Here is a 12,298-nt window from a genome sequence, read left to right as displayed (position 1 = left end):
TTTTTATTGTATAAAAGCGACAAAACATAAAAAAAATATAAATGAGGTATCGCTGTCATCGTACTGACCCGAAGAATAAAACTGCTTTATCAATTTTACCGCATGTGGAAAAAATGAGACCTCACATGACTCTGTAGGCCAAAATTTTGAAAAATTATAGCTCTTAAAATGTGGTGATACAAAACTATTTTTGGCAATAAAGAGCATCTTTTGGTGTGTGACAGCAGCCAAACATAAAAACCCACTATTAAAACCCACTATAAATAGTAAATCAAACCCCCTTTATCACTCCCTTAGTTAGGGAAGAATAATAAAATATAAAAAATGCATTTATTTCCATTTTCCCATTAGGGTTAGAGTTGGGGTTAGGGTTAGGGTTATGGTCGGAGCTAAAAAGTTAGGGTTAGGGTTGGGGCTAAATTTAGGGTTAGGGTTCGGGTTGGGATTAGGGTTAGGGTTGGGATTAGGGTTAGGTTTGTGGTTAGGGTTATGGTTATTGTTGGAATTAGGGTTAGGGTTGTGTTGGGGTTAGGGTTGGAGTTAGAATTGGGGGGTTTCAACTGTTTAGGCACATCAGGGGCTCTCCAAACGTGACATGCGTTTGATCTCAATTCCAGCCAATTCTGTGTTGAAAAAGTCAAACAATGCTCCTTCCCTTCCGAGCTCTGTCATGCGCCCAAACATTGGTTTACCTCCACATGTGGGGTATCAGCATACACAAGACAAATTGCACCACAACTTTTGGGGTCCAATTTCTCCTGTTACTCTTAGGAAAATAACATATTGGGGGCAAAAAGGTCATTTTTGTGAAAAAAATAAGATTTTTTATTTTTACGGGTCTACATTATAAACTTCTGTGAAGCACTTAGGGGTTCAAAGTGCTCACCACACATCTAGATAAGTTCCTTAGGGGGTCTACTTTCCAAAATGGTGTCAATTGTGGGGGGTTTCCATTGTTTAGTCACATCAGGGGCTCTCCAAACGCGACATGGCATCCAATCTCAATTCCAGCCAATTTTGCATTGAAAAGTAAAACGGCGCTTCTTCCCTTCCGAGCTCTGCCATACGCCCAAACAGTGGTTTACCTGCATGTATGGGGTATCAGCATTCTCAGGACAAATTGTAAAACAACTTTTGGGGTCCAATTTCTCTTGTTACCCTTAGTAAAATAAAACAAATTGCATCTGAAGTAAAGTTTTTGTGAAAAAGTTAAATGTTCATCTTTTTTAAACATTTCAAAAATTCCTGTGAAGCACCTGAAGGGTTAATAAACTTCTTGAATGTGGTTTTGAGAACCTTCAGGGGTGCAGTTTTTAGAATGGTGTCACTTTTGGGTATTTCTATCATATAGACCACTCAAAGTGACTTCAAATGTGATGTGGTCCTAAAAAAAAAGAGAAATCGGTGGTCAACTTTTAACCCTTATAACTTCCTAATAAAAAAAATGTTGGTTCCAAAATTGTGCTGATGTAAAGTAGACATGTGGGAAATGTTATTCATTAACTATTTTGGGTGACATATTTCTCTGTTTTAAGGGCATGAAAATTCAAACTTGGAAAATTGTGAAATTTTCAACATTTTTTCCAAATTTCCATTTCTTTCACAAATAAACGCAAGTCATAGCAAAGAAATTTTACCACTGTCATGAAGTACAAAATGTCTCGAGAAAACACTGCCAGAATCACCTGGATCCATGGAAGCGTTCCAGAGTTATTATCTCATAAAGGGACACTGGCCAGAATTGTAAAAATTGGCCTGGTCATTAATATGCAAACCACCCTTTGGGGTAAAGGGGTTAAAGAGACAGAATCAGGCAATGAATGCATGGAAAGAAGGCCCCATGTTGTGGACAATGGAACAGTCCAAAACAAAGAAGGTGTTAGGACTTGCCTGTAAAGCAATATCCATACTGTATGTAAATGTTCAAATAAAAAGTCTGATAGAGTTAATGTGAACAACTACCTGAACTGAAAAAGAAGCAAAGAATTTGCATTTGTGCTGCTAACACTAGGATTTCTGATGCCAAAAAGATTTTGTAACAATACATTTTTTTCAAAACTTACCTTTAATTACCAAAGGGAGTAATTTTGACTCCCTACTAGAGATGAGCGACTTTGCCTTTTTTAGGGTCGAGTCGGGTTTCATGAAATCCGACTTTCTCAAAAGTCGAGTCGAACAAAATCGGCCGACTATAGGGAAAAGTCTGGAAACATGAAACCCAATGCAAGTCAATGGGGAGAAAAGCCGGCAGTGAGTGGAGGACTGTAAACACACCTGGCATGAATTTTAACCCTAGAGGTGGCAAAATCTCTCTCTCTTCTCTCTCTCCCTCCCTCTCTCTCTCTCCCACTCCCACTCCCACTCCAGCTATGCTCCCGTTACGCTACGCTCCGCTTCTCTCATTGGCTGAAAAAGGTCACGTGCAAGCATTCGGCGAAACCCGACTTTGGCGCTTGGGTTGCCGACTGCATGGCCGACTTCTCACTGTGGTCGGGTTTCGTTTCATGAAACCTGACTTTGGCGAAAGTCGGCGACTTTTGAATCTGACCGACCTGTTTCGCTCAACTTTACTCCCTACTATATTTTGCCAGTCTTTGTTGCTAAATGTTATTATTTCTTTTAGTTTTCATTTACTTGTATGTTTAGAATAAGTTTAGAATAAATGTTGTCTTACAATAATTAGCATTTTGCAAATATACTTGATATACACAGGACATATACAGGACATCCATCAGTGAACTTTCGAGTTGACTACATAATTTCTGTAGAATATGGCCTGCGATTTTGCTAATTTCTTATATGGCTAGAAGCAGTGCGCTAAAGCCTGATGATATTCTTGCTATTTTATAATATAGTAATAATAAGCAAAAATAAAGTTACAACAATACCAGGAGCAAAAACCTATAAAAATAAACGAAAACAAGCCAGGAATAAAATGATGTGCAGCATCTGACACAACCTATTCTGGAAGCCTGTGCTAAAATTTCTTCTGCGGTGTTGCTATAAGTGCGTCAAGAGTGGGAGAAGAGGGTTGCATTGACAATCCAACACAATGGGCAGCACTTTGAACACATTTTATAAGTGGTCGTAAACTTGGAAATAGCGCATGAAAGAATAAAGCTACGTTAAAACCAATTATACCATTATTTTTCTTGTGAAATTCTCAATTAGTTTGATGTGTCACATGACCCTCTTCCCATTGGAATTAATAAAGTTGGATCCAAAGTGGCCCACTTCAAAATGGCCACCTTTCCCCCTCCTATATATTAATGTGCCAAAAACAGGAAGTTGATATCACCAACCATTCCCATTTTATTTAGGTGTATCCATATAAATGGCCCACCCTGTAGATTAAATGATAATCAGAGAGTAGATGCCAGGTTAAGTGTGATACAACTGGCAGCAGCAGAATGGTGGAGAAGACAGCCAATGGATAGGCAAGTAGACAAACAGTATGGACGATTTAACAATTGGCATCAGCCAATCAGCCATAGGTGCATGGATGACTTCATTGATCCATGCCTCGTTCATTCTGGAAAATTTGAAATTTGCCACACTTGTGGTGAAAAACCAGGCTCTCTTTGATGTGACAAATCTACTGACTGCGCTAAATACCTTCTCTGATTTGACATTGTTGGTTGAACACAACAGTAGAGATGGGTGGACATCTGGATGTTCAGGCCTGGTGGGTTCGGACGAACAGTTACAAAAAGTTTGGTTTCGGGCACCAAAACAGTACCCAGACCTGAACCTGAACCCAGACCCCATTCACTTGAATGGGGGGCCCGAACATCCAGTGTTTGCTACACTGTCATGTGCATGACAGCGCGGCAAACACAGCTTCTGATCAGCAGTGAAATCATCCCCTCTGGTCAAAAGACAGCGTTGATTCTCACAGCTGGCACCCGGTACTAAGCGCCAGGAGTGGTCGCGAACCGCTCCCGACACTTTAACCCCTGGCTAACTGCAGTGAAACATGATTGCAGTGTTCCAGGAGCAGGCAGAGGGGCTGTCAGCTATGACAGCCCCTCTGCCTTTGGATCGAAGACCCCGCAGCATGATGCAGGGTCCCGATCGTTCCCATGGTAACTGGAAGTCATCATGACGACATCCAAGTTACCAGAGCTCAGAGACTTCCTGTCATGCACAGTGCATATCAGGAAGACTCTGAGGTTAGTGACAAATCCCTGCAGCGATGACAGCTTATATGGCATGCAGATCTCCATGCCATTTAAGCGATCAGCCTGCACAAAATGAGTGTCCCATAGTAGGACACAGTGTAAAACATATAAAGAATAAATATTTATTCTATCATTAAATCAATATTTGAATTTAAAAAAATCTAAATAATAAAAGTACACATATTTAGTATCGCCGCGTTGTACCCCTGAAAACGTCATCTTGTCCCGTAAAAAACAAGCCACAATATAGCTCCATCATCGGAAAAATAGAAAAGTTATAGCTCTAAGCATAAAGCGATGCAAAAATAATTATTTTTTATATAAAATAGTTTTTATTGTATAAAAGCGACAAATCATAAAAAAAATATAAATGAGGTATCGCTGTCATCGTACTGACCCGAAGAATAAAACTGCTTTATCAATTTTACCGCATGTGGAATGGTATAAACGCCCCCCCAAAAGTAATTCATGAATTGCTGTTCTTTGTTCATTCTGCCTCCCAAAAATCAGAATAAAAAAAGCCATGTGCCCAAAAATGGTACCAATAAAAATGTCAACTCGTCCCTCAAAAAATGAGACCTCACATGACTCTGTAGGCCAAAATATGGAAAAATTATAGCTCTTAAAATGTGGTGATACAAAACTATTTTTGGCAATAAAGAGCATCTTTTGGTGTGTGACAGCTGCCAAACATAAAAACCCACTATTAAAACCCACTATAAATAGTAAATCAAACCCCCTTTATCACTCCCTTAGTTAGGGAAGAATAATAAAATATAAAAAATGCATTTATTTCCATTTTCCCATTAGGGTTAGAGTTGGGGTTAGGGTTAGGGTTATGGTCGGAGCTAAAAAGTTAGGGTTAAGGTTGGGGCTAAATTTAGGGTTAGGGTTCGGGTTGGGATTAGGGTTAGGGTTGGGATTAGGGTTAGGTTTGTGGTTAGGGTTATGGTTACTGTTGGAATTAGGGTTAGGGTTGTGTTGGGGTTAGGGTTGGAGTTAGAATTGGGGGGTTTCAACTGTTTAGGCACATCAGGGGCTCTCCAAACGCGACATGCGTTGGATCTCAATTCCAGCCAATTCTGTGTTGAAAAAGTCAAACAATGCTCCTTCCCTTCGAAGCTCTGCCATGCGCCTAAACATTGGTTTACCTCCACATGTGGGGTATCAGCATACACAAGACAAATTGCACCACAACTTTTGGGGTCCAATTTCTCCTGTTACTCTTAGGAAAATAACATATTGGGGGCAAAAAGGTCATTTTTGTGAAAAAAATAAGATTTTTTATTTTTACGGGTCTACATTATAAACTTCTGTGAAGCACTTAGGGGTTCAAAGTGCTCACCACACATCTAGATAAGTTCCTTAGGGGGTCTACTTTCCAAAATGGTGTCAATTGTGGGGGGTTTCCATTGTTTAGTCACATCAGGGGCTCTCCAAACGCGACATGGCATCCAATCTCAATTCCAGCCAATTTTGCATTGAAAAGTCAAACGGCGCTTCTTCCCTTCCGAGCTCTGCCATACGCCCAAACAGTGGTTTACCTGCAAGTATGGGGTATCAGCATTCTCAGGACAAATTGTAAAACAACTTTTGGGGTCCAATTTCTCTTGTTACCCTTAGTAAATTAAAACAAATTGCATCTGAAGTAAAGTTTTTGTGAAAAAGTTAAATGTTCATCTTTTTTAAACATTTCAAAAATTCCTGTGAAGCACCTGAAGGGTTAATAAACTTCTTGAATGTGGTTTTGAGAACCTTCAGGGGTGCAGTTTTTAGAATGGTGTCACTTTTGGGTATTTTCTATCATATAGACCACTCAAAGTGACTTCAAATGTGATGTGGTCCCTAAAAAAAAAGAGAAATCGGTGGTCAACTTTTAACCCTTATAACTTCCTAATAAAAAAATGTTGGTTCCAAAATTGTGCTGATGTAAAGTAGACATGTGGGAAATGTTATTCATTAATTATTTTGGGTGACATATTTCTCTGTTTTAAGGGCATGAAAATTCAAATTTGGAAAATTGTGAAATTTTCAACATTTTTTTCAAATTTCCATTTCTTTCACAAATAAACGCAAGTCATAGCAAAGAAATTTTACCACTGTCATGAAGTACAAAATGTCTCGAGAAAACACTGCCAGAATCACCTGGATCCATGGAAGCGTTCCAGAGTTATTACCTCATAAAGAGACACTGCCCAGAATTGTAAAAATTGGCCTGGTCATTAATATGCAAACCACCCTTTGGGGTAAAGGGGTTAAAGAGACAGAATCAGGCAATGAATGCATGGAAAGAAGGCCCCATGTTGTGGACAATGGAACAGTCCAAAACAAAGAAGGTGTTAGGACTTGCCTGTAAAGCAATATTTTTTCAAGTCAGGAAACTGACCTCATCCCTTAATATATCCATACTGTATGTAAATGTTCAAATAAAAAGTCTGATAGAGTTAATGTGAACAACTACCTGAACTGAAAAAGAAGCAAAGAATTTGCATTTGTGCTGCTAACACTTTAGGATTTCTGATGCCAAAAAGATTTTGTAACAATACATTTTTTTCAAAACTTACCTTTAATTACCAAAGGGAGTAATTTTGACTCCCTACTAGAGATGAGCGACTTTGCCTTTTTTAGGGTCGAGTCGGGTTTCATGAAATCCGACTTTCTCAAAAGTCGAGTCGAACAAAATCGGCCGACTATAGGGAAAAGTCTGGAAACATGAAACCCAATGCAAGTCAATGGGGAGAAAAGCCGGCAGTGAGTGGAGGACTGTAAACACACCTGGCATGAATTTTAACCCTAGAGGTGGCAAAATCTCTCTCTCTTCTCTCTCTCCCTCCCTCTCTCTCTCTCCCACTCCCACTCCCACTCCAGCTATGCTCCCGTTACGCTCCGCTCCGCTTCTCTCATTGGCTGAAAAAAGTCACGTGCAAGCATTCGGCGAAACCCGACTTTGGCGCTTGGGTCGCCGACTGCATGGCCGACTTCTCACTGTGGTCGGGTTTCGTTTCATGAAACCTGACTTTGGCGAAAGTCGGCGACTTTTGAATCTGACCGACCTGTTTCGCTCAACTTTACTCCCTACTATATTTTGCCAGTCTTTGTTGCTAAATGTTATTATTTCTTTTAGTTTTCATTTACTTGTATGTTTAGAATAAGTTTAGAATAAATGTTGTCTTACAATAATTAGCATTTTGCAAATATACTTGATATACACAGGACATATACAGGACATCCATCAGTGAACTTTCGAGTTGACTACATAATTTCTGTAGAATATGGCCTGCGATTTTGTTAATTTCTTATATGGCTAGAAGCAGTGCGCTAAAGCCTGATGATATTCTTGCTATTTTATAATATAGTAATAATAAGCAAAAATAAAGTTACAACAATACCAGGAGCAAAAAACTATAAAAATAAACGAAAACAAGCCAGGAATAAAATGATGTGCAGCATCTGACACAACCTATTCTGGAAGCCTGTGCTAAAATTTATTCTGCGGTGTTGCTATCAGTGCGTCAAGAGTGGGAGAAGAGGGTTGCATTGACAATCCAACACAATGGGCAGCACTTTGAACACATTTTATAAGTGGTCGTAAACTTGGAAATAGCGCATAAAAGAATAAAGTTACGTTAAAACCAATCACACCAATATTTTTCTTGTGAAATTCTCAATTAGTTTGATGTGTCACATGACCCTCTTCCCATTGGAATTAATAAAGTTGGATCCAAAGTGGCCCACTTCAAAATGGCCACCTTTCCCCCTCCTATATATTAATGTGCCAAAAACAGGAAGTTGATATCACCAACCATTCCCATTTTATTTAGGTGTATCCATATAAATGGCCCACCCTGTAGATTAAATGATAATAAGAGAGTAGATGCCAGGCTAAGTGTGATACAACTGGCAGCAGCAGAATGGTGGAGAAGACAGCCAATGAATAGGCAAGTAGACAAACAGTATGGACGATTTAACAATTGGCATCAGCCAATCAGCCATAGGTGCATGGATGACTTCATTGATCCATGCCTCGTTCATTCTGGAAAATTTGAAATTTGCCACACTTGTGGTGAAAAACCAGGCCCTCTTTGATGTGACAAATCTACTGACTGCACTAAATACCTTCTCTGATTTGACATTGTTGGTTGAACACAACAGTAGAGATGGGTGGACATCTGGATGTTCAGGCCTGGTGGGTTCGGACGAACAGTTACAAAAAGTTTGGTTTCGGGCACCAAAACAGTACCCAGACCTGAACCTGAACCCAGACCCCATTCACTTGAATGGGGGGCCCTAACATCCAGTGTTTGCCACACTGTCATGTGCATGACAGCGCGGCAAACACAGCTTCTGATCAGCAGTGAAATCATCCCCGCTGGTCAAAAGACAGCGTTGATTCTCACAGCTGGCACCCGGTACTAAGCGCCAGGAGTGGTCGCGAACCGCTCCCGACACTTTAACCCCTGGCTAACTGCAGTGAAACATGATTGCAGTGTTCCAGGAGCAGGCAGAGGGGCTGTCAGCTATGACAGCCCCTCTGCCTTTGGATCGAAGACCCCGCAGCATGATGCAGGGTCCCGATCGTTCCCATGGTAACCGGAAGTCATCATGACGACATCCGAGTTACCAGAGCTCAGAGACTTCCTGTCATGCACAGTGCATATCAGGAAGACTCTGAGGTTAGTGACAAATCCCTGCAGCGATGACAGCTTATATGGCATGCAGATCTCCATGCCATTTAAGCGATCAGCCTGCACAAAATGAGTGTCCCATAGTAGGACACAGTGTAAAACATATAAAGAATAAATATTTATTCTATCATTAAATCAATATTTGAATTTAAAAAAATCTAAATAATAAAAGTACACATATTTAGTATCGCCACGTTGTACCCCTGAAAACGTCATCTTGTCCCGTAAAAAACAAGCCACAATATAGCTCCATCATCGGAAAAATAGAAAAGTTATAGCTCTAAGCATAAAGCGATGCAAAAATAATTATTTTTTATATAAAATAGTTTTTATTGTATAAAAGCAACAAAACATAAAAAAAATATAAATGAGGTATCGCTGTCATCGTACTGACCCGAAGAATAAAACTGCTTTATCAATTTTACCGCATGTGGAATGGTATAAACGCCCCCCCCAAAAGTAATTCATGAATTGCTGTTCTTTGTTCATTCTGCCTCCCAAAAATCAGAATAAAAAAAGCCATGTGCCCGAAAATGGTACCAATAAAAATGTCAACTCGTCCCTCAAAAAATGAGACCTCACATGACTCTGTAGGCCAAAATATGGAAAAATTATAGCTCTTAAAATGTGGTGATACAAAACTATTTTTGGCAATAAAGAGCATCTTTTGGTGTGTGACAGCTGCCAAACATAAAAACCCACTATTAAAACCCACTATAAATAGTAAATCAAACCCCCTTTATCACTCCCTTAGTTAGGGAAGAATAATAAAATATAAAAAATGCATTTATTTCCATTTTCCCATTAGGGTTAGATTTGGGGTTAGGGTTAGGGTTATGGTCGGAGCTAAAAAGTTAGGGTTAGGGTTGGGGCTAAATTTAGGGTTAGGGTTCGGGTTGGGATTAGGGTTAGGGTTGGGATTAGGGTTAGGTTTGTGGTTAGGGTTATGGTTACTGTTGGAATTAGGGTTAGGGTTGTGTTGGGGTTAGGGTTGGAGTTAGAATTGGGGGGTTTCAACTGTTTAGGCACATCAGGGGCTCTCCAAACGCGACATGCGTTGGATCTCAATTCCAGCCAATTCTGTGTTGAAAAAGTCAAACAATGCTCCTTCCCTTCCGAGCTCTGCCATGCGCCCAAACATTGGTTTACCTCCACATGTGGGGTATCAGCATACACAAGACAAATTGCACCACAACTTTTGGGGTCCAATTTCTCCTGTTACTCTTAGGAAAATAACATATTGGGGGCAAAAAGGTCATTTTTGTGAAAAAAATAAGATTTTTTATTTTTACGGGTCTACATTATAAACTTCTGTGAAGCACTTAGGGGTTCAAAGTGCTCACCACACATCTAGATAAGTTCCTTAGGGGGTCTACTTTCCAAAATGGTGTCAATTGTGGGGGGTTTCCATTGTTTAGTCACATCAGGGGCTCTCCAAACGCGACATGGCATCCAATCTCAATTCCAGCCAATTTTGCATTGAAAAGTCAAACGGCGCTTCTTCCCTTCCGAGCTCTGCCATACGCCCAAACAGTGGTTTACCTGCATGTATGGGGTATCAGCATTCTCAGGACAAATTGTAAAACAACTTTTGGGGTCCAATTTCTCTTGTTACCCTTAGTAAAATAAAACAAATTGCATCTGAAGTAAAGTTTTTGTGAAAAAGTTAAATGTTCATCTTTTTTAAACATTTCAAAAATTCCTGTGAAGCACCTGAAGGGTTAATAAACTTCTTGAATGTGGTTTTGAGAACCTTCAGGGGTGCAGTTTTTAGAATGGTGTCACTTTTGGGTATTTTCTATCATATAGACAACTCAAAGTGACTTCAAATGTGATGTGTCCCTAAAAAAAAGAGAAATCGGTGGTCAACTTTTGACCCTTATAACTTCCTAATAAAAAAAATGTTGGTTCCAAAATTGTGCTGATGTACAGTAGACATGTGGGAAATGTTATTCATTAACTATTTTGGGTGACATATTTCTCTGTTTTAAGGGCATGAAAATTCAAATTTGGAAAATTGTGAAATTTTCAACATTTTTTCCAAATTTCCATTTCTTTCACAAATAAACGCAAGTCATAGCAAAGAAATTTTACCACTGTCATGAAGTACAAAATGTCTCAAGAAAACACTGCCAGAATCACCTGGATCCATGGAAGCGTTCCAGAGTTATTATCTCATAAAGGGACACTGGCCAGAATTGTAAAAATTGGCCTGGTCATTAATATGCAAACCACCCTTTGGGGTAAAGGGGTTAAAGAGACAGAATCAGGCAATGAATGCATGGAAAGAAGGCCCCATGTTGTGGACAATGGAACAGTCCAAAACAAAGAAGGTGTTAGGACTTGCCTGTAAAGCAATATTTTTTCAAGTCAGGAAACTGACCTCATCCCTTAATATATCCATACTGTATGTAAATGTTCAAATAAAAAGTCTGATAGAGTTAATGTGAACAACTACCTGAACTGAAAAAGAAGCAAAGAATTTGCATTTGTGCTGCTAACACTTTAGGATTTCTGATGCCAAAAAGATTTTGTAACAATACATTTTTTTCAAAACTTACCTTTAATTACCAAAGGGAGTAATTTTGACTCCCTACTAGAGTTGAGCGACTTTGCCTTTTTTAGGGTCGAGTCGGGTTTCATGAAATCCGACTTTCTCAAAAGTCGAGTCGAACAAAATCGGCCGACTATAGGGAAAAGTCGGGAAACATGAAACCCAATGCAAGTCAATGGGGAGAAAAGCCGGCAGTGAGTGGAGGACTGTAAACACACCTGGCATGAATTTTAACCCTAGAGGTGGCAAAATCTCTCTCTCTTCTCTCTCTCCCTCCCTCTCTCCCACTCCCACTCCCACTCCAGCTATGCTCCCGTTACGCTACGCTCCGCTTCTCTCATTGGCTGAAAAAAGTCACGTGCAAGCATTCGGCGAAACCCGACTTTGGCGCTTGGGTCGCCGACTGCATGGCCGACTTCTCACTGTGGTCGGGTTTCGTTTCATGAAACCTGACTTTGGCGAAAGTCGGCGACTTTTGAATCTGACCGACCTGTTTCGCTCAACTTTACTCCCTACTATATTTTGCCAGTCTTTGTTGCTAAATGTTATTATTTCTTTTAGTTTTCATTTACTTGTATGTTTAGAATAAGTTTAGAATAAATGTTGTCTTACAATAATTAGCATTTTGCAAATATACTTGATATACACAGGACATATACAGGACATCCATCAGTGAACTTTCGAGTTGACTACATAATTTCTGTAGAATATGGCCTGCGATTTTGCTAATTTCTTATATGGCTAGAAGCAGTGCGCTAAAGCCTGATGATATTCTTGCTATTTTATAATATAGTAATAATAAGCAAAAATAAAGTTACAACAATACCAGGAGCAAAAACCTATAAAAATAAACGAAAACAAGCCAGGAATAAAATGAT

Source organism: Dendrobates tinctorius, unplaced genomic scaffold (genome assembly GCF_039654945.1).
Source record: "Dendrobates tinctorius isolate UK_male_01 unplaced genomic scaffold, ASM3965494v1 ptg000060l, whole genome shotgun sequence".
Taxonomy (NCBI): Eukaryota; Metazoa; Chordata; class Amphibia; order Anura; family Dendrobatidae; genus Dendrobates; species Dendrobates tinctorius.
This window is presented reverse-complemented; position numbering follows the sequence as displayed.